This window comes from Zootermopsis nevadensis, unplaced genomic scaffold (genome assembly GCF_977971745.1).
Source record: "Zootermopsis nevadensis isolate Lab colony 2312 unplaced genomic scaffold, Znev_1.0 Znev_ptg000002l, whole genome shotgun sequence".
Classification (NCBI taxonomy): domain Eukaryota; kingdom Metazoa; phylum Arthropoda; class Insecta; order Blattodea; family Termopsidae; genus Zootermopsis; species Zootermopsis nevadensis.
This window is the reverse complement of record NW_028259134.1, coordinates 9,838,192-9,859,875: the sequence shown is the minus strand read 5'-3', so window position 1 is coordinate 9,859,875 and position 21,684 is coordinate 9,838,192. Positions and strand designations below refer to the sequence as shown.

Below are 21,684 nucleotides of genomic sequence, written 5' to 3'. Positions count from 1 at the left end.
TATGTTGCCACGAGCACTATTATTCACTCATGACTACGAGTTAACACAGACAATATTCTGCCTCACGAATAAAGTACAGCGACGGAAGCTTCTGTGTTAAAGTTCATGGAAGACTACTTTTTTTATAAGTCTATTCTCTAGGAGTGATGTAACCCCACCTATACAAGGAAAATCGACCCAGCTACTTTGATAATTCACTGCTTAGAATAAGATGTTTACTACATGGATGGATGGAAAGACAGATTATTTCACATTTACTTCTCAAGGACACCTCGGAATGGTGTTTACCAAAATCAGACTTACAGCAAGCAAGAAACTGAGCACAAGGCTGTGACTTCTGTATTTGGGACGGACGCGGTCTGATTGTGGGTTAGGCTACCGATTATCTTCCAAGCTTTTCCGTCGACTGCCCAATTTCTCTAGACCAATTTTGGAACACTGATTTCAAATGGGCCATTAGCGCCTGTTTTCAAATCGTGGTTCAAAATCATCTTCCCATTCCTATAACTGTAAACAAGTTATTAAATAACGATAGAATTATTCAACAAACAATAATCTGAAGATATCCGACAGTTGATCAAGTGGCACACCCACTATCCGTGAACTGTATTACCCGGAAAATGTAAAACTGGCAGTGGTTTTATTATGTTTATGTAACGATGGTTTTTGAACCACATAAGACAGCGTTAAACTAAAGATTTATAATGAAAGATGAACTGGAACGGACGTGGTTGTGATCGGCTTTCAAGAACAATTCCAGAAGCTGCCTGGGGGGACTGAGGAAAACATCTGTCAGTCAGTGTCAGAATAGCCGGCCACCTTCCACAGAATCGAAAACGATAATGAAGAAGTGGGAATCACACAAAACATTCAGCCGAACAGTCAAGATTTGAATGTATGAACCCTATAGCTAAGATAAAAGCAAGCCATAAAAACAAGAGGTACCCACTATTCAACTGCACCTGAAAACATAAAAACAGTGCAAATGTGTATCTAATCCATAATAGGCCTATATGTATTTTCCATATCTGTAATTTTATATTTTGCATTTCCTGTAATTATGTTTCTTTACTTTATTAAATATACATCACACGAAATTTTTTTTCAAATGAAAGTTGTAGATCTTAATTAATCACACCTTACATCATACATACGTTTTTGAAAATATTCGCCAACTTTTATGAAACTGGTAATAGACAGATAAAAACAAAAGTTAGTCTAAATTCGACCAAAAACTTTTACTGAACACACGCACAGCATTCCCTATAGGCCTATGAGCGGGATTTGGGCAAATTATTCATGTTAACCTTAAAGTTTTATATTATGGCTTGTTAAAACTAAGGAAAGCCTAGATAATGTCGTTAAATGAGATCGAAATCACCGACAACAGCAAATGGCAGCTTTACAACGTGTAAATATTTAGTGCTTATATACTGAGAACAAGGTTACTAGAACTAAGAACAGCTGGCTGGCTGATGGCTCAGATACTGGGTTACTGAACCATGATTTGGCAGACCATCCGCTGCAAGGGCTTTGTTGTTCATGTTCCGTTTTGTGTGCGTGCACATACAGGGCAATACAAATTTCTTGCCAGTCCCATATGGCGTGTCGAGAAAGAGACGTAAACGCTTCGTCCAGATTTTATAAACATTACGAGCACTACAGAGCCCAAATTAACTTATTTCCCTTCCAGGACTTCAAACCGTTAAATGCTTGTGGACAGATCAAAAGCACCTTAAAATAATAATCATTTAAGTTAGTAATTATTCCTGGATACAAATGTTGCCGTTGTGAATTTCCCCTATAAAATTTCACTTCAGTACAACTTCTGTAATTTATGAGGCGTTTCAACAGTGTGGTTATTCGCGACAAGTAATTTTACATGTGACAGCGTGTATTTGCCAATTTCGAGCATCGCGTCCAGTAGTGCATGGACGCCGAGGGCAACCGCTTTCAGCGCCGAACGTGGCCGGATGAAGTTTCACAAGGCCCGGGATATGCACCGGTAACATGTGATCATCACCAATGTACGAGACTTTCGTGCTGAAAGTCTGGGGCCTTTAGTGAGTGGATAAATTTTTAGTGCGTTCACTGACTAACCGGACTGCAACAACGGAAATTATATTATTGTAGTGAGATTAAATAAGGAGAATAAGATTGGTCAGAAATGTAGCGCGACTGGGATAATGGTAAATGCATACAATATTCTGTTCGGAACACACACAAAAAAACTTGCCGAATATAGGAAGATACTACTAAATTGAAACTTGGGGAAACAAAGGTGTGGATTGGACTGAATCAGATCAAGATTAAGAGCTAACTGCGGGGGGGGGGGGGGGGGGGGAGACTTCAAGCAAGGCTTTGTTTTGTAGGCCTACAATGAAGTTCCAGTCTTAGATGTTTTTAATTTGAAATATGGAAAAGACTGGTTTTGACTGCATCGAGGGGATGAAAAACTGTGAAGACCGGCCCAGTGCCTAAGTAACTTGATATCAAAGCGTAGACGGGCGTATATGTAAAGCTCCACGCATTCTGAAACAGGATAGTGATGGACACTTGTCGCTGAAGACATCTTTAAGATTTTCGCAGAAGGAGCCATATAACTCCTATCATTTGATTGCGTTAAGTTGCTTTTATGGACCTTGTTCATCGTATAAATTATAAACCTACGTCTCGAATGCTGGATTCTGCTTTCGTCATCAGGCAAAAAGGAAAGAGAACAGAAAACAAACCTATTTGTTGGGCCCCTGTCTGCCATCCTTCCCTTTATATCTGACGATGAAAGCAGAATTCAGCATTCGAAACGTAATTTTATAATTTCGAAGGGCAAAATCTAAACGGGCACGATTCCCATTCAACGTATCTATGTGCGTCTGAAAGAATGTCTTTGTAGGATTTGAGGTTTTTACGGCAGTCAGTCTGAAGACGGTTGTCGTCTGGGTTGTTACGCCTTGTAGTCTGGTAGAAGTTTACCGACATTTCAGAGATCCTTGCTGCCTCCATCATCAGGATGATCGCCCTGATGACGGAGGCAGTATGACATCTGAAACGTTGGTTAACATCGACCAGACTACACAGCGCAACAACCCAGAAGACGGAAATCTTCATACTCACCGCTGTGAGAACCTCAAGTCTTACATTTTACCTAGAAGTTCCCAGTATTTAAAAATTCTAATTACAATTGTTCATTAACTGTACAAATAGCATCTCCTTCATAATACTCGTTAATTTCCTTACACGTACGTACTAACAATAAATAAATTGGTGAATAAGTACATATAAATGTGGTAATATAAAACCTGTATAAATATTTATGAGTAGATCCAGACGATTTTTTTTATTTTTCGAGCGTTCTAATTAAAATTCACTAATTTTTCTTCTGCAGTTCTAATTAAACTTCCGTGAACTTATTTATTATTTACTTCCTATTCTAGTTTACTTTTTATCCTATTTTATACTTCATTTCACTGTTACACTTACAAGTGTACTGAGTCTCGACCCCTCTTCGTCGTGTCGTGTCGTGTCGTGTCGTGTCGTGTCGTGATGTGTCTTGTCTGTTGATGTTCAAGTACTGTTGCCTGGCTGAAGTGCGTGTCGCTATGAAGGGCTCTGCACGTCTGTGAATCACGATTGCCAACTTTCGTAAAACCACAATACTTCAATGCCAATCACGCAATACCTATATTATTTTAATTTATATAGGCCTACTGTTCTGTAATTTATATTTATACTTCTGTCTAAGAGAGACCCGCACAAACCCCGAGCGCCAAGCCGCTATGACTAGAATTCGCGTGTCAGCGCCTAAAATTTTCTGCATATACAGGGCTATTCTAAAAGATTGTCGGGGTTTTGAGGATTTTTGTGGGGCAATGCATTAAACATACGACTATTATCATTACACTGGTGGATAGAGAAACTCTCAAAGTTTTGTTCTGTACCGCCCACCATCCAGTAGTTTCGCGTTTGGCCGCCAGGTGTCAGATTTTGCAATATGGCGGCTAACGGTAAGAAGAAGGTTTTTTGTACTCTCGAATATCATCAAAGTCGGTCCGTTACCATTGTCCAGCGGCACTTCCACACGAAATTTGGGAAGGATCAAGTCTTTGTCCTCCCTCTACCTGCGACTATCCTGGATCTGAAGGTACGTATCAGAGCCGCCATTCTAAACATCACCGCTGACACGCTGGGGCGTGTGTGGGAAGAAATGGACTATCGTGTAGATGTCTGCAGATTGACAGAAGGCGCACATATTGAGCATTTATAATGCATGTAAAAAGAACTTTGAGAGTTTTGCTACACAATAAAACAAGATTGGTATTCCTACCTCAATTGTACTAAGTGTAGTGATTTTTTAAAACCCCGACAATCTTTTTGAATAGCCCTGTATACTAGCCTACCGTATAACCAGTCAAAGTTGACGGGAACGAGTCTTATTTTGTGATGAATTTACTGCAAAATTATCTTTGCAAATCGCACTGAAAATACAAAATTTACAAAATGTTATAAGTATATTAAATGTGAAATCTTCTCGGCGACTGAAACCAGATTATTGCCAAAGGCACCAACACAAAACTTCCGCCTTATTTCAGACTCCTTCCAACTTCAAACCCCGCCACGGGCGCCCCCATAGCCTGGTTTGCCTTTCTTGCTACCACATACGCCAACGACAGAACTTTTTCCACATCGCACAAACGGAACACAGACAAGACTGACGAACACTGGCTGCTACAATATGAATAAATATATACTTCTTCGTACTTGCCTACTTTTTGTATTTTCTTTATTGGATACCTGGGAACAACAGTATAGCTGTATATAGGGCTGGAGAATATAATAAGGAAGAAGTAACTAAAGAAAACTCATATCTGAAGACGTTGTACGTAAACTGTTTCTATTTTAAATATTACAGACGATGCAAAACCATTAAGGTTACATTCACAACTCTCAAGAAGTGGGAACTCAGACCAGCAGAAATAAACAGACGTAAGTCGCTATGTTAATTTGTAACCTTCTTGACTTATTTACGGCTTCATTTCTTTAGGTTTCGTAAAAATGAACTAAAGAAAAGAAACGATGATAAACACACAGTCACATATAAATAAATACAGACAAAGGTAGAGCTAAGTAACATTTCAAGAATCAGGCTGTAACAAATCGGCCAATTTTATGTCGAAATTATAAAACTGATGATCGAGTGGATTGTTGATTTTGTTTCGGCAGTCATTTTTTTCCAGCTAACAACATGAAATTTGGCAACGCAACGGGACACAAACATGACTCATGAAGAGTGACCACAACCACCCACGTTATTTGACCCGAAGGGAATATTTCTCTGGAACAATCATACCCTTTCATTCCCACAAACAATTTGAGCTTGTGTGAGGGCTTAAAAATTTCGTGTCCTGAAATCGATTTCTTGCGAAAGCCCATTCTGGTAACGTTTATCTTACAAAATTTAGTCTAAAATCGCTGTCAGATACTGGATGCTGTACCCGGGCCAAATCACGGCACTTAAAATTCGCATTGTTTTCAGTACTGAAAAATATTTAAGAGAAAAAATATTTAAAGTAAGATTTATATTTCCTACGCCAATAGCCGACATTGAACAAAACCAGATATTACAAACTGAAAATTATTTATCCTGATAAATATCAGGTATCTGTAAATTATATAGTACTTACCGGTCAGATAAGTGCTAATTTGTAGACTCCGACCTTAATTCCTTTAATCTCCATGGTATCTGAAGAAGAGATTCCTTAACATCGCGTTAAACTTAAATTTCTTATGTTCATAGAGCGGGACTAAATGACGGGAACTGCTATTGTCAAAACGCAGGGTCCGAAGCACAGACAAAACACAGATTCACGTAATTCCAAACCCTTCCTCTGATTGTAGACAGACATAAAGCTGCCATTCTATGCAGAACTCCGGCTTGCTTAATGTCCACCTCAGAGCACATGGCAAGTTGACATTCTACATTACAAATGCCTCTTAACGCACGATTGTCTACCTCTCTGGACGGAATAACTGCACTGCGTCACGCTCAGAGCAATAACTAACAAAGAGACAGCTCAAAATGATCCGTTGTAGATTAGCATGAGGAGAACAAAGCGAATAGTACACTGTAGCTAGTGCCTTATCATCATGTATAAGTTTAGTTTGACGTACGATGATACATAAAGACAGATCTACAAGAACCGGCCTTCAAGCTGGTAATATGTGAGGTAAAAATAAGAAATGATTGATAGGTACAAATCATTATAATACAGATTACATAAGAATTTGTATTAACGGGTGAATTACGTTTACAAATGAACAACCATTATGAAAATGTCCTGATATGTGCGAAGCAATACTTTTGTCTTTGGTTTTCTTCTCACGATATCCTAAGTGGTATAAGATTAAAGTAAAAGTTTACGATTGGTGGGATATGAGCAGACTATATACGTTTAAGACGGTCAAAGTGATGTCACTATCCTACTTAGAAACCATTCGAAATTGCACACACATACTATTATTATTTATTAACACGTCCTTTTATCAGAAGTAACTGCTAATTTACTAAAACTGCGTAAGATACCATTACTTATTTTCACTCATCTGAGCAGAAATAGGCCCATTACTGCAACTGGTGTTTTTTTTAACTTTTTGTGTTGCCCGCAGACTTCTCCAGACTGGGCGGGGTTGCTACGGTGTGTTCGAGACCTTAAATAACTCGTTTCTAAACACAGAGTAGTACAGCTATTCTGTCACATTCAAGGGCGATCACAGGACAGAGCTCTTAACGTTTCAACGCCAACTTAAGTAGGGTACAGCTAAAACACATACGGTGTACAGCAAAGTTTTTCTTAGCCAGTAAAGTGGCTGTGAACGTGGACACTGCATTTCGATTTCCAGCAGCTGTGGGAGTTTTGTGTATGCCAAACTCCTAAACTGGCTCTAGGACACAGCAGCTCGTTGGTGTTAAGAAACCCACACCACGTTTCCATAATGCCACCTGTAATTGCAAATACAGTATCTCACAGAAACAAACCATGAAATAGTGTATTTAAATTCACATAGATTATCAACTTTTCACCTTTTATCCGCGAGTTTACATCCCTTTTGCACTAAACCCCTCATTATTACAACAGGATTATGATGAAGTTACAAAATCGAGCAATTGCAAGACATTCGGATGGGTCTTAATGCAACACTGACCATCGAATCGGAAACTTGGAATGACAGATAATACCACAATTGTATTTTCGTTTTCTGTATTTTAACGGTTCATCTAATTCGCTTAAGCACAAATAAATATAATCTTCTACATCATCATGTTTCTCAATCTAACTTTATGGGTCAGAGTCCTTCGGAAACCTAAAGTCGTTCAGATGATGAAGAAATGAGAAGTTCATTACCGCGTTCACAGAGAAACAAGCCACTGGGTCTTTTTAGTTGATTCCACTTATAGCTGTTTCACGTCAATTTTAAAAATTTTCTCCTGTCTACCCACAACCTCCTATGTAGTTTCTTCAGTGCAAATTTTCCCTTTAAAGCGTTGCATGTTCATGCTACATGCCTCGCCTATTTCATTGAATAGTTCCTGAAAGTGTAATTGTGTATCAGATTGAACTCTGAACTTGGAATAAATCTATAGTCTCTCCCCAAGTTTTGCAACCATCAAATAGTGGTCATTATCACAGTCAACCCCTGTAAAATATCCATCATCAAATAGGTTATACTTGATCGGAATCTTCTGTATATTAAGACGTGATCAATCTGATTGTGTGTTTTTCCGTCAGAAGAAATCGGCATGTGTATTTATGAACTAGATTTGTTGGTGTGGCAAAGTTTACTACTCTAACCCAATTATCACCGCTAGTTTAGTTTAAACTCATTCACTGTTGGTTTAAAATGCTCTTTTCCTCACTTTTTGGTGCATTCAGAACAATATCACACAAACGACCTCTTAATTTTATAAACGACAGCCAATAGCTAACAAACTCTGTTGATACGACCCCCTTGTATACAAAACGGCCTGTCGCAAAGTGATGACCTCCTTTCCCATTTCCATAGAAGATGTATAATTAACTGTCTGCCCTTGTCCTATCTGACCTCGTATAGCGGCGCTCAATCTAACTTGTTTTTCACAAATAAAGTTTTGAATCAAGGAAAAGATCCCATAACTCTGATAGCATTAGTACAATCAACACGGGCTCCAGAAAGAATATACTAAAAAAAGCATTTTATGTTTCTTTGTGAAAAAAGTAACTCTTTTTTTATTAACATTCAGCTTCATATTGGACAGTTATGCATTAGCCCCGCATGGAGTTCATGTCCGATTAAAATTAAGACCAATTTTGTGTAGACTTTATGACACGGAAATTTTTATATCAGCAAAAAGAATATGTTATAGTATTACGCAAGTCATTGGTAAAAACGTTAAATATCAAAGGCTCCAAAATACATCCTGGCGAAATACCGGATATTAATTCAAAAGGCGATGACAGAGCTCCAGAATAAAGAAACATGAGACAGGCTGTTGGTTAACTAAGTATGGAACCAGGTTACGTAACCAACAGTAATCCATATTCGCCAGCTTACGAAGAAGCAAGACATGTGTTACAAGGTCAAAGACACTGCAAGGATCACAGCAAATTAAAGTGGCCTTGAAAACAAAACTAAAAAGTAACGAAATGAAGGCAAGTAACTAAATCTCCAAGAACAATAAAACAATAATTATTAATGGTAAGAAACGGTACCTAGCATAACAATCGCCAAGATCCTGGTGAGTTCCACACTTATGGAATTACCTTTTAAGACTTTATCTGCCTGTTTCGTTTTGCTTTCTGCCCCCCTTCCCCCACTATGATGTGGTTTTTGTTTAAAGTAAATTATCTTAAAACCTTTCATATCGTGTAGTGTATTGAAATATAAAGTATGTATATAAACAAAACTGGCACTAATGGCATAAGAGTCTTTCAAAGTGTAAACGGGTTTGTTTGTATACATACTTTATATTTAAAACAAATGGACAATAAATGTGAACAATAATTCCAAGGCCACAGCTGCTGAGGTGCAATTCATCAAACGTATAGCAAAATTTGCATGGAAAGACTGCCAAACGAACAAAGATATTTTTGGTAAACTAAAGAGACTCTTAAGCACAGTCCTGTAGGAACGTTGCCCTCTACCAAACAAATTTCGAGTTACTCAGGAGATAAGATTATAAGACAAACACTTGATTCGATGTGCATACACAATAAACTCACAGTTCAAGCAACTGAGTCAAGTAATAAAACAAAATAAAAGCTGTCCTGTGCCCAACCATTTCCACACGTACTTAATTTCAACACTGAAGGTGAGCCATGAGATCACGCTTTAGTCGCTTTGCCCTCGGTACCAACAGCAACTCTGGGCGCACTGCCGAAGAAACAATCCCTGTTCCTGCCGGAAATCGAACATCGGTCGACCAGCCCACACCCAGTCACTTAAATGTCTGAGTTATTTATGCTCAGATTTTGACAGGGATCAAAACTACATCGAAAACTATTGCCGTAGGACATGTGCGTGCAAAAACGAAGACAGACACTCGAGATAGCTTCCGGATGGTGAAGACATATCAAATACTGAATGTTATTTAGTATTTGACTTAACAAAGATAAATCGCTGGAGATAAAAGACCTGTCTCTGCCGCGGTGGTGGTCTGTGTCAAACTTTTCACTGAATGACAGCACAATATAAACGTCGATAAATAAAACTTACATCACTTCAGTCATGGGATTCGGACGTCAATGTCTAATGAAGCCATGGTTCGTTTCAGTACAGATAAAAAGAAGCCCGCAGAGAATTCTTAAGTAAATATCGCACTCTTTCATGGTCCAGAAGTCCATTAGACACCAACTTCCACGGCCACTTGATAGTTATTGATCAGGCTAAGAATTTCCCTAGGTTAAAACCGTGAAAAGTCATCACAGTGTTCACAAAAGTCAATGCAATCCGCTCCACAGTATCTTCACTAACGATTTATATAAGATCTTTTTAACATTCTATTATTCTTCCAAACGGTGATGTCCTCTGCGGTTTATCAACCAAATCTGTACATGTTTTATTGCTTTCCTCGGTTACATATGCAAATAATCTGGATTGTTTGAGCAGCTGCAGCACATACGATATATCTAGAGTGAGCAGTCCTGTATGAATGAAGGTAGTTGTACAAATCAAGTTGTGCTTTAATTAAAGAGTGGAGCAAAAAAGTCAGTTAATTTTGTTCACCTTGCGTGCATCTCATTCAAATGCGAGCATGAGATCGAAAAATTATTATACTCCGTTCACAATGGCTTGGCATTGATGCTGAATGATGTGAATGACTACTTGGTACCTCCGCTTCGAATTTCCTGGATAATGGATTTGAATTTCGGTGCGAGGACCAGTTATCTTCACTATGGTTATTAACTTAGCACATTTAGGCGAATTCTGGGAGAGTGCCTTAAACTCGACCACGACTGCTTCCTTCCACACCTTTTCCAGCTTAGCATTTATAAGAGCATCCTACCATTCGATGTTACATAACGTATGCGACTGAAAAATTATTTTGTATCGTCTCATCCCGTGAGGTCTGACCATAAATATAAAATATGTACCAGCAACTTTTATCACAAATTGGTTATTATTAATACGGTTCCCACTTTAGTGCAACAGTGGCCTTGAACTTGATGGTTGCCTATCTTCTGAAAGAATGCGACAGACTTAGACGGGACCATATGATATTTGCTTACGTTAGGGCATAAACGAACACATCTTCAGTGAACGTAGTGGCGAAGGACCACAGATATCTGCACTGTCTCCGTAAAGGTCTTGGGTCTGCGTGTAGAACATATTGAAAAATTTCAGCTATTCATCACATGAAGACAAAGACATTGTCCGACACGTGGAATTTTTATTCCGTTTAGAAAAAAGTGATCGCTCAATAAGACTTCTTCATTGCCTCTCTGTGTAAGTCGATATTCAAACCAGCGTTCTCTTGACTTTTTACTAAAGCCATCGGAAGCGGAATCCCACAGTTCCACCCAACAACATGTCGGTACAGAGGAATATTTAAGCCATGAATATTAGTTTTTACGTAAATACAGTAATTTCGGTTCACGCAAGACTGGAAACAATGCCCATCGGCTTTGTAAAATGAAAGCGATGTCTCCAGGATGAGACAATGGAGCGGAGTTTCTGCAGCAGTACCTACTAAAAATGACGGCGTGTGGGGACGCGGTTTAACAATAAAGTTTCTCTTACTGGGCGTTACCGCCTGACCCCTACAAACAAGCAGGAATTTCGTAATTTGAAAGTTGTTTAAATACGACATTAAACTAAGTCTCTATTAATAGGTATTATCTATTCTAACGCAAGCCTATACAGAATGGTGCAAAAGTTAGAACACTGGCCATCCCTCAAATACGATCTCTTTGTTCCTTGAAGGCGGTCATTTTGTATACTTAAAATAAGATAGTATTTAACATATATGCTTGTAAAGGAATTGTCAAGGGCAGACATGAAAAGTAATCAAATAAAATTCATAATGGAAAGGATAAACATATTCATAAGCGTTTTAATTTCAAGTGTATCCTTCGCACCGTTCTGTGACAGGACTGAAAGTTCAGTGTTTCGTAGTTAGACGGCTTTCTTATTTCAGAAAAACGAACAGCATTGTAAGAACGTTTATAAAACATATACTATAAAAAGAAAGTAAGTGCAAAGTATTAGCATTACCGAGATCAACAGTCAAATCAACAATACAGTGCCATAAGCGAAAACAGTTCACGAGAATTTTACCTTTAACCAAGATTAAAACTGAATTATGGTAACCAACCTAACCTGGAGATTCGGAGATTCTCAAGCCGGTCTCTTCGGCACGAAGAAAGTTTGTCTTAATTTAAAGCGTCCATTATTGTTGCCATATTTTTAACAAAAATTTGAAGATGTCGACATATTTTAGTGAAAATTATGTTTATGTGTACAATAAAGAGGACTTGACGAAGGAGTACAACGTTTTTGAAAATATTTAACTCCTTGAAAATTACTGCGGAAAAGGCAGAGTCAAAATTTTGTTGCTGACTATTGATGCCATTTAAGAGATCGGGAGGCTTTTTACGGAGAAACCTGACTCACACAGCGCCTCAGTTTTAAGTCAATCAATGAGATCATCTTTCAAGTTTCTTTCGTATTATGTATTTCTGCACCGAAGAACGGAATGCTTCAAACAAGTCACGAAAACACCTCAAGGACAAAGTGCAGTCAGTGTTACTCGAGGTTCCTACAACAACTAATGGCGCCTTGAGTCACTGCAATACTTTCATTTACTGCATTAAAAAATCCTTGAACTGACGAAATTTAGCCTTCACGCTCTTGCATGCAACAGCGCCGCAGTGGCTAGAAATAAGACTAGTGGACAACAGAGCAACGCTGCAGCTGTCTGAACAGATGTTTGAGTAACCTTGACCTCTACTGAAGCTCACCATGACTAGGAATTTACCTACAATACTATTACAGTTACTACAAAATATATCCTATTAAACATTTTTGAAAACTTAGAGCTCATGAAGAAATAAAATATATCACAAAATATAAGCAAAAAGATAAAATATGTGTTGAATAATAAACTGATACAATCACATCGAATTGCGCATCTGTTATTAGTGAGGACATTCACATTTGACATAGATTGTAAAACAATCAGAACGCACCACTAGCATTCTTTTACATTTAGAAATATAGGTGACGTAAGTTAGAGAAAAGTAGGCTGCCCGTATTTTTAGTTTCGTACAACAAAGTATACCTTTCAAATGTCGGAAAATGCAAAGTGAAACCCATTATCACTGCTGAATTTTTGCCGCACAATTCCTAAATTTCTAGGTTCGTTTCAAAACATAAATTCTAATAGGACCTAGCTATTAGGTCTACTATGACGTCCATCCGCCAGGTAGTAGTGGCGCCCAAATTTGGTATATCCTTTGAGTCATTCGACAGATTTTTATAAAAATTTATAAACGAAATTTCTATTGCACAAGCAATGCCATATGGAAGTATCATTCACTTTTAATTCGGTTTATGGTCCACATAACTGAATCATTAAATAAATGTTTCTATACCATCTCGCCAAGAAATAATCTTCATTAAAACTGTCAGTATTTTAAAACAGATTATTACCACTTCTTCCCACTCATTCAAATTTAATCACATACTAAATGCACACTTACTGTTACACTAAATAACCCCAAAATTGTAAAGTGATGGAACAGACAAACAATATCAAGATTTCATGATCTCCCGCTTCGGATACTCCTGGGTGGCTTCTTTCACTGTATGCTAGACAACAGCACTTCATCCGCGCAGCTTTGTACAAGTGTTAGACCTACACCAATAATGAGAAAGCGGAATTCCAAAACCACCAGGTAAAACCAACTGCAGTTCTGCAGCTTTGTAAACAAATGTCACTTTCGTTTACACAGGGTAACGAACTCATCTGCAAGTCGAACAAGGTTCCAGCCCGCCTACTTTAATCCGTGAAAGAACGTTAATTCCAGATGCCTGAAAACAAAGTACACCCACCCTTCTATTTATTTACGTAATTCGTTCGATAAAAACTGTTCGAAAAGCGAAAATTCGTAAATCGAAAATAAAATTCCCGTTAATTTCAATGTACAAATCCTTACTGGTTCCCGACTCCCAGAAACATCACTCAAAATTTTTAGCACATACTTTTGAATGCTATGAAATCATAAAAATAAGAGCAATATTAATTTATGTGATAGTTATAACCTATTTAACCCCGTAAAGCACCAATGAAGTGTTAAATCAAACATTTACATTGTAGAGCAGTTACTGCAGTTACAGTACAAACATCAGAACTTCCGTGAAGAATTAACAACTGTCCTCATGAATATCTTAATTAATGTATCTACGATATTCCGAAAGAATCAATGATGAGATATTAATGGTTTCTTCGCTACAGCGAAAATCATGTTACAAATTTACATGGACCACTGTAGCGACAGTTCGTATGTCGAAGATCCCGAATCGAGGAACAGGCATGTTATAGCCTATTAATAAAATACGGCCCTAAGGGAGACATAACAGGTGGTGAACGGATGAAGCGTATTACATAAAGTGGGGTTTCGTTATTTTATTTATATAGCATGCCTAGTGTTGTTACTATCGTCAAATAAAGGAGCTTAAGATGGGTTTGACATGTAGTAGGGAGCGAACAGCAAGGCATAATAGCAAAACAACCGAAGAAGCGGTTGATTGGGAAAGAGAAATGAATATGGAAGATAATATTAAAATAAATGTAGTTACCAATTTTATCTTTTCCTGAGTGACTGAGTGTACACTAGAAGAAGTTCGGAATATCCAGTTATCGGACCGAGGTTCGAACCTGCGACTTCCTAAAGACCAAGCGGGTGTGATAACCAACATACCGCAACGTTAGGTAGTTGACATAACTGAAATACATATTTGTGATTTGTTTCAAGGTTTAAAATACTCATTTTAAAGACAAATTCTGGTTTAAAATAATAAAATGGCGTTCTCTTAACTATTTCTTCTTGGCTGGAAAACTTTAGAGCTTGTGTCAGCAAATTACATCTTCTCTTGGCATTATACGACATTGGCTCGTAATTTGTGTCCATCGGTCTTTGCCTGAAACAGTAAGCAAGCTTGCGAGATTCAGTTGTAGCACCCACGACGCTGAGAAGTCGCCCTCACATTACCATCGGTCCGGCCGGCGGTTGAACAAGTTCGAGTCCATAGCGTTCACAGTGTTCTCTCTGTATGGAGGTCATCCACATCTCAGTTTAACTTTCTTCACTTCGTACTAAAACAATATATCCTCCTTTTAGATCTCCGTTTTATGCTATTATGAGGCGTATTTGTACTATGAAAATACAATTGCAATGGTGGAACTGCTTCGTTTCTGATTATTGACAAATACTGGGATACTGGGAACGACCCGTTCTTCAAGTGCCTGAGCATTGCGGGTCCCAACTTGGCTTGATCTATAGACATTCGTTAGGACTCCTTGGATGAGGGATCGGCTCGTCGCAAAGCCTCTACCTGTGCACAGGAGAGCACAACACAGAAAAATGCGGACAGACATCCATGGCTTGAGTTGGATTCGAACCCACGGTCCCAGCGACCAAGCGGCACAAGGCCCACGTCTCAGACCGCGCGGCCACTGCGGACCCCCGATTATTGACAAATATAAAATATAAACTGCAGAGGAACTAGTAACAAATCATTGTAGGTTAAAATCAATGGCATCGTACTTTTCTCATTATGTTCCAAATAGACGTGAAAATGAACAGCTGCAGTTCGAGGACTGACAAGGGCTCTTTCACGGTTGTAACCACAATGCCACTGTGTCAGCCACCCAGCCACAGGAATCAAGGAATCATTTTGGAAAGTCACTCAGTTCATTTAAGCTCGAGGTCTGGAATGCATGCAGCCTGATCTCCACGACTACCTGTTTCATCGGCACAATATATCAATCTCAAGTGACCTGACACGGCTGGAAGCCCGAGAAGAATTAATTAGCGATTGTATAATTATTGTCAACAAAATACAAATAACAAAAAAGGCTACTAAGCAAAAAAAACATGGTAACTTTAAAATATAAAGAAACGTAAACAAACGTTCCAATATCTTTAAAAACGTCAAATGCCGCTGAAGCACATCTAGCAGAGCGGAAAGAGGAACAAACAATAACAGAAAAAGTGTGTACATCAAAGTGACGCCTCCTAGTGCATAAGGTATGGAAAATTAAATGATCGACAGAAAACGCAAAACTATAATGGATATTAGGAAATAAATGTTTAGATCACAGGGCTGAAAGCGCCGAAGCCCATACTTCCTGGCGTCAGTAGAAGTTAAAGCATACCATGCAACGGAAGCATCTAACTAAATTAAAATACATCAGAAGACTATTAATCGCTAATATTACTAGTACTAATAACATTAACCCAATGGTAACTATACATCCCACCTACTTCAGTCAGTAATTCTTCATTTTGTATTTATGTGTTTCGCATGATTCCCAATGTAAACAGCGATTACTTCATTAAACAACCGACTTTTGTAATGGTGAAATGTGGTGTTTTCTTTGCGGCACGAAATACATTCTTGAAACATTTAGACGAACTTCGGCTTTAATGGATTAATAATAACAACTTCTATCGAAAAAGTCCCTCTTGATAAGATAATAGTTTTTCATTTAGTTAAGAATTGGACGTCTTTTTAGAACTCGGTGTTTAATTATACCGTTTATTACACATGTCCTCCGGTGGTCTGTACACAGCGCCAGATGAATCCAGCTCAAACGCTCATAACATATTTAATAATAATAACAACAATAAAAGCATATTTTTATTTTACCGTATCATTGTCCTGAAAACAGACGTAGGACCCCCCCCCCCCCCCTCATGCAATGGTTGTTCTCAGAGCCATTATAAGATTACTGACATTTTGGTATCTTATTGTTATACGTCATGTTAATAGTGTATTGCTGAAGAACGGTTAGCGATGGTCCCATAAAGAATGAAAGGTGACAAGGGATTATAAGCTTTGAAAATTAAACGGCGTTAAAATTAAAAATTTGGATGTAAGCTAAACTATAAAGCTAAAAGAAATTCGAGAGCTGAAGTATGCAAGAACAGACTGCAATAATAAGTTGTGTATTTCCATTCCTTCACACTGGAGCCAACCTGCCACCTTGGGCTGACGATATAAGATTAGTGAAGCCTGTCTGAAAACCAGTTTGTGCGGTGGCCATGTGCAACTTAATACCTGACCGGCCTGCATTATCCCACTACGTTCCAACGCGATTCTCATACGACGAACAGCAGTCATTTAAACATATTGAACATCTGAAGGAAAATTTCTGAATTAATCGGGAAAATGTCGTACAGGAATTCAGCACGACCTAGGAGCTGGCGGAATAAGATGCCGGTGACCTGAATGTGGGATTAAATTGTCCACGCTTAGGAAAGCAGCAAAACCATAAACCTAACCAACAATTTCGTGGACATACCACAAGAGTATTTTCGAAATACTGTATTTGTGTCATTTATTGGTTCGCTAACATCAGCGTTTAAAAATAGCTGAGTTACTGAGATCATGTCGTTAGCCCCTTAAATGGTAAGAAACCTAAGCCCACTTAAGGAAATTTTACAAGCTGAACTGGTGAAAAACCTTCCATTTAAGGAAATATTACCATTAACAGACATCATATTTACTTAATATTAATTTTAGTTGCAGAAGTCTCTAATGATGCAAAAAATCCTACAAATTAAATAATACATATATCTAATCGAAATAATCACACACTGAAGATTGCTGTCTTCTGGGTTGTTGCTTCTTGTAGATTAATCGCCCTGTTGATGGAAGCAGCAACACCCCAGAAGACAGCAATCTTCATACTCACCGCTGTGAAAACCTCAAATCCTACAATCACACACTGGCCTGAAAACAGCCAAAAGTGACGCCTGAAATACAACAAAAAACTTCAACAACAGATTTTTTCAAATTTTAAAAATAAGATAACTTCAAGCACTTTTCGTGGTATTTACAAATTCAAAACACGAACTACCAAGAGTTATACGTAGAACCCGAAGAGTCTGAACGGCGTAGAATAATCTCTGGTAATGATAATAACTAAAAATCTGGATGACGCTTGTAACAGAGTGTCAATGTAATCCAATTAGCATTTTGAACTTAAAACTGCATCATCGCTTCTTAAAAACTCACACCAAATGTTATGTACGAGAAAGAGTTAGAAACTCTCCTTGACCCAGCATGAAGACTTGGACAAACTGTTCGCCTCCGGACAAGCTGCTTATTGAAACTTTTCCTTCACCCGATTTTGTCCTCGACACAAATTTGGTAAGATCCGTCTCATATTAACACACCCTCTCCATAAGCGACATGGTACATACAGAGAAGGAAACGTTCTGTTGGTATAGCTCTGTGACATTTCAACCCAACTGGTCACTATATTTATATGTAAATTTTAAAACTGTAATGGCATTAAAGACGAGCCAGAATGTCGCAGTCGGTGCGATAACTGGCTACGAAATCGACAACCGGAATTAGATTCCCGATAGGGGGAGACATCTGCTTCATCTCTGGCTGCACGTCCCAATCGGCTTTGTAGCCCAATCGAAAGAAAACCGAGGCCTGTTTCCTTGGAGTAAGACACCGGAGAGAGAGACTGACCTCTCAACTTTAACAAACGCAGGGGTTAAGAACACGCAGATATATACCTCCATTACACGACACGTCTTCACGCCATGGTGCTTAATTAACCCCAGCCCCTTTAATCATTCAAAGTTCAATGGTATCTATATGTACCATCTGATTCAGCCATCAGTCAGTTTTGTATTTTATATTTAACCATCATGATGTGAAGGCAGCATGCATCTCTAAAACGTCGGTAAATTTCTGCCAGACTACACGGCACTACAGCCCAAAAGACAGCCATCTTCATACTCAAAGCCGTGGGAACCTCAAATCTCACTTATTTCAATTCGGCTCATATGTAAACCGTTTCTTTAAGACAAACGTTAAGTATAATTCTCCCCTCCTATCAGCACTCTTCGCTACAGTAGTCTCTTATGTGCTCCTAGAACCACTATCAACGTTCCTTGTTTCTTCTCGTGTCTTACTCGTCCGCCCTGACTCGGAAACTAGGTATCCTAACTAAAGATTGGTGGTTTTCTTCAGTCTCAGCCAACAGAACCTTGAAGTACCAATACAACTAACACCTTCCTTGTCCCTTCCACTTAATCGTTCAGATTCATTTTACAATCTGTGCAGTACGAAAATGCAGTTAAAGAAATCATATTATATTGACAAAGGTCGTCTAAATATTATTAAAAATCCAGTCATTACCTCAAAGAAAACACAACACGTAACCATTGCAAAAATCAATTGATTAATAATCGCTACTTCTTCTGAGAATCATAACAAACTCACTACACGCACACAGTAAATTTTGAAGGCAAAATCAGAGTTATTGTTTGTTAAATTAAGTAGTCGGTGTATTTTAATAAAATCTCAAATATTTAGAGAATCGTTACCACACACATCATGAAGCAGACGAATTTAAACCAATCCCTTCTTCCGTATCACATTATTAACCGACACAAACTGGTAAAGTCAGATAATTTACCATTTCAGTTAAACTTTCCGTTCTTAAACAGAAATTAAATAGGTTTTATATGCTTAAAAAAGTGAAATGTCTTTGGTGTCTTCTGGCGATTAATGTGCAACTGCATAAATCGCTTTGTTTCAGACTTGCTTCGTTCTTACCTACAGTGACAGTCTCACAAAACTGCACATTCACTATAGGCATGGAAAAGTGATGAGGACTTCCATGTACAAAGGGAGAGGAGCAGACACTACACAATTACTAAGCCGGCACTGGATCCAGTGACTCGCTAGCTCCTATTCCGAACACAGTAGCAGTAGGGCAGAGCTCGTAAGTTTAAGTATTACTAGAATTTACCGTTGAAATTAAACTGGAGTTCCGAATACACGCATTTTATACAATGCACAGTTAAGTAATCCTCACTTGTTTGAAATTAAAATATTAACTACGTGAGAAATTGTATTAAAAAAAATTGGACACTCGAAGCAAAAGATCGACAATTATCTCGAAGTTCTCTACCAGATTAACTTCATTCGTATGTCTGCAACTTATTCCAAAGAACTCACAGCCCAAATTAACATTCACAATATTTGTGCAAGATTCTTAGCCTTCGAGGTGACTAAACACGCTGAAATCCAATCGAGCTGTTACCTCAGTTCTCACGCAGCTGGTCGCACGAAAATTCTTCACTGCCTAACTCATACTTTACCATGCCTTCATTAAAAAAAATTAACTTATTTTTAAATCAATTCGTATATTTATATATTAGTTTCTGTAACCTCTTAGCCTATAACAAATATGCTGCTAATGAATAACAAACACTAGGAGGCGAATGTATCATCAAAATATAGAGACAGAAAGGCTGTAATACATTTTTGGAGGCAAAAATTATAAAGATGATTAAAACTGAGGAAACTAAAAAGTGGGATATGATTCTAAAAGGATAATTTGGTACATAATATCAACTGTGTTTATTCTAACGTAATCAACACCACAGCCAAACAGCATAAAAAAAGCATTGTAAAGACATGAACTTTTTCAACTAAACACTGACCTATAGTTATGTATTGCTAAAAGTGCAGTACCAAATCATAATATAAATGTAGTTAATAAATCATTAAAACAAATGACTCAGTTCAAATGTTTCCAAACAACCGTAAAAATTACATTCATTAGGAAATTAAGTAGATTAAATTCGGGTACGGATTATTAAAATGCAGTTCAAAATCCTTTTTCTGTCTGAAATTTAAAAAATATCAAGATTAAAATTACAAAACTATAATGTTAGCTGTTATTTTGTTTTGATGTAAAATTTCGTCTCTCACATAAATTAAAGGACACGGAAAGAGTATATTTGAGAACAGAGCGCTGAAGAGAATGTCTGGAGAGAGAGAATGAGTGACAAGATTCCGGAAGAAACTGCATAATCATGAGCTTCATAATTTGTACTCTGCACCAAAAGTTATTAAGCTGACCAAATAAAGGACCACAAATATAAGGAATGCGTAAAATTTCAGGTTTGAAAGCGTGAAGAAAGAAACACAGAAAATCAAGTTGGCATAATAATAGCTGAGGATACCGAAACAAATAGGCAAGGCCTGATAAGTGTCCGTGGCATCATACTCGGAACAAAAACTGCCTTGTCAAACCGCGTAAAACGCTACGGCTCGTTAATTCTCTTAGCCTTCAATCTGTGTTCGTAAATTAAATACGACGCATTTATAACCATCAAAATTAAATTATTCAACGCGTTCTCTGTCATACGCCCATAACACGCGCGGGTTTTTTGGTCCATCATTATCTGTAAACATCTTCTCTTCAAATGCATTTCCTTCAAGTGTTGTAAATTCGTTTCATCAACACGCTTTCTTATGCGAATTTGATACGAAGTGCACAGAGGCAAAGTCTACCTTTCCGATTGTCACCATGTTTCATATTCTAAATCACGTAAAGTATTTCGATTACATACAAATATGAACGCTGTCCGGTAAACACGATTTATACCAGATGTGGAAACTTAATGGACGCTTAGACTAATTCCTCGCTCGGCTTACTAATCGTCCTGATGATGGAGGCAGAAATTAGCATCGATAACGAGAAAACGCCCCAGAAGACAATCATACTCTCCGCCATGAGAACCCGAAACCTCAAACGATCCGTGTTTGAGTTGTTAAGACCGCGTGACCACTGAAATCGATTAAATAACTAACTAATTTTGTAGAATAATACTAGACCCCGACCTACTGCAGTAAAAGCATGCCACTTACAAGCTCAAGATCTGTGTAATGTAAACCAGAATGCGTCTAACATGACTAAAGAAAGGCAGAAGTAGAAGTGCGGTTAGCCACACTGCATCTCTTTCCTGTCTCTTTTGAAGTTCACGTTATCGCCTCAACAAGAGCTTTGTGTTTACTACAGCTCCGCCATTTCCAAGCAACGTCCGAAATGTTTCTACTCAGCACCGACGCCAAGTTGTTACGAGGGTACGGTGCATCTCACACTGACAA

The 21,684-nt window shown here is 38.2% G+C and overlaps 1 protein-coding gene across 2 annotated transcripts in view; it reads right to left on the bottom strand.

Moving 5' to 3' along the window:
* The window catches only part of Pka-C3 (Protein kinase, cAMP-dependent, catalytic subunit 3), a 145,572-nt gene that overhangs the window by 99,191 nt on the left and 24,697 nt on the right, over positions 1-21,684 (bottom strand). Inside the window, exon 2 of one of the 2 annotated variants that reach the window (XM_087349187.1) lies at positions 3,481-3,617. The exons of the other annotated variant lie outside the window; for it this stretch is intronic. The gene's annotated coding sequence lies outside the window, so the exon portion shown is untranslated. The remainder of the gene's footprint in view (positions 1-3,480; positions 3,618-21,684) is intronic. 2 annotated transcript variants of the gene reach the window in all.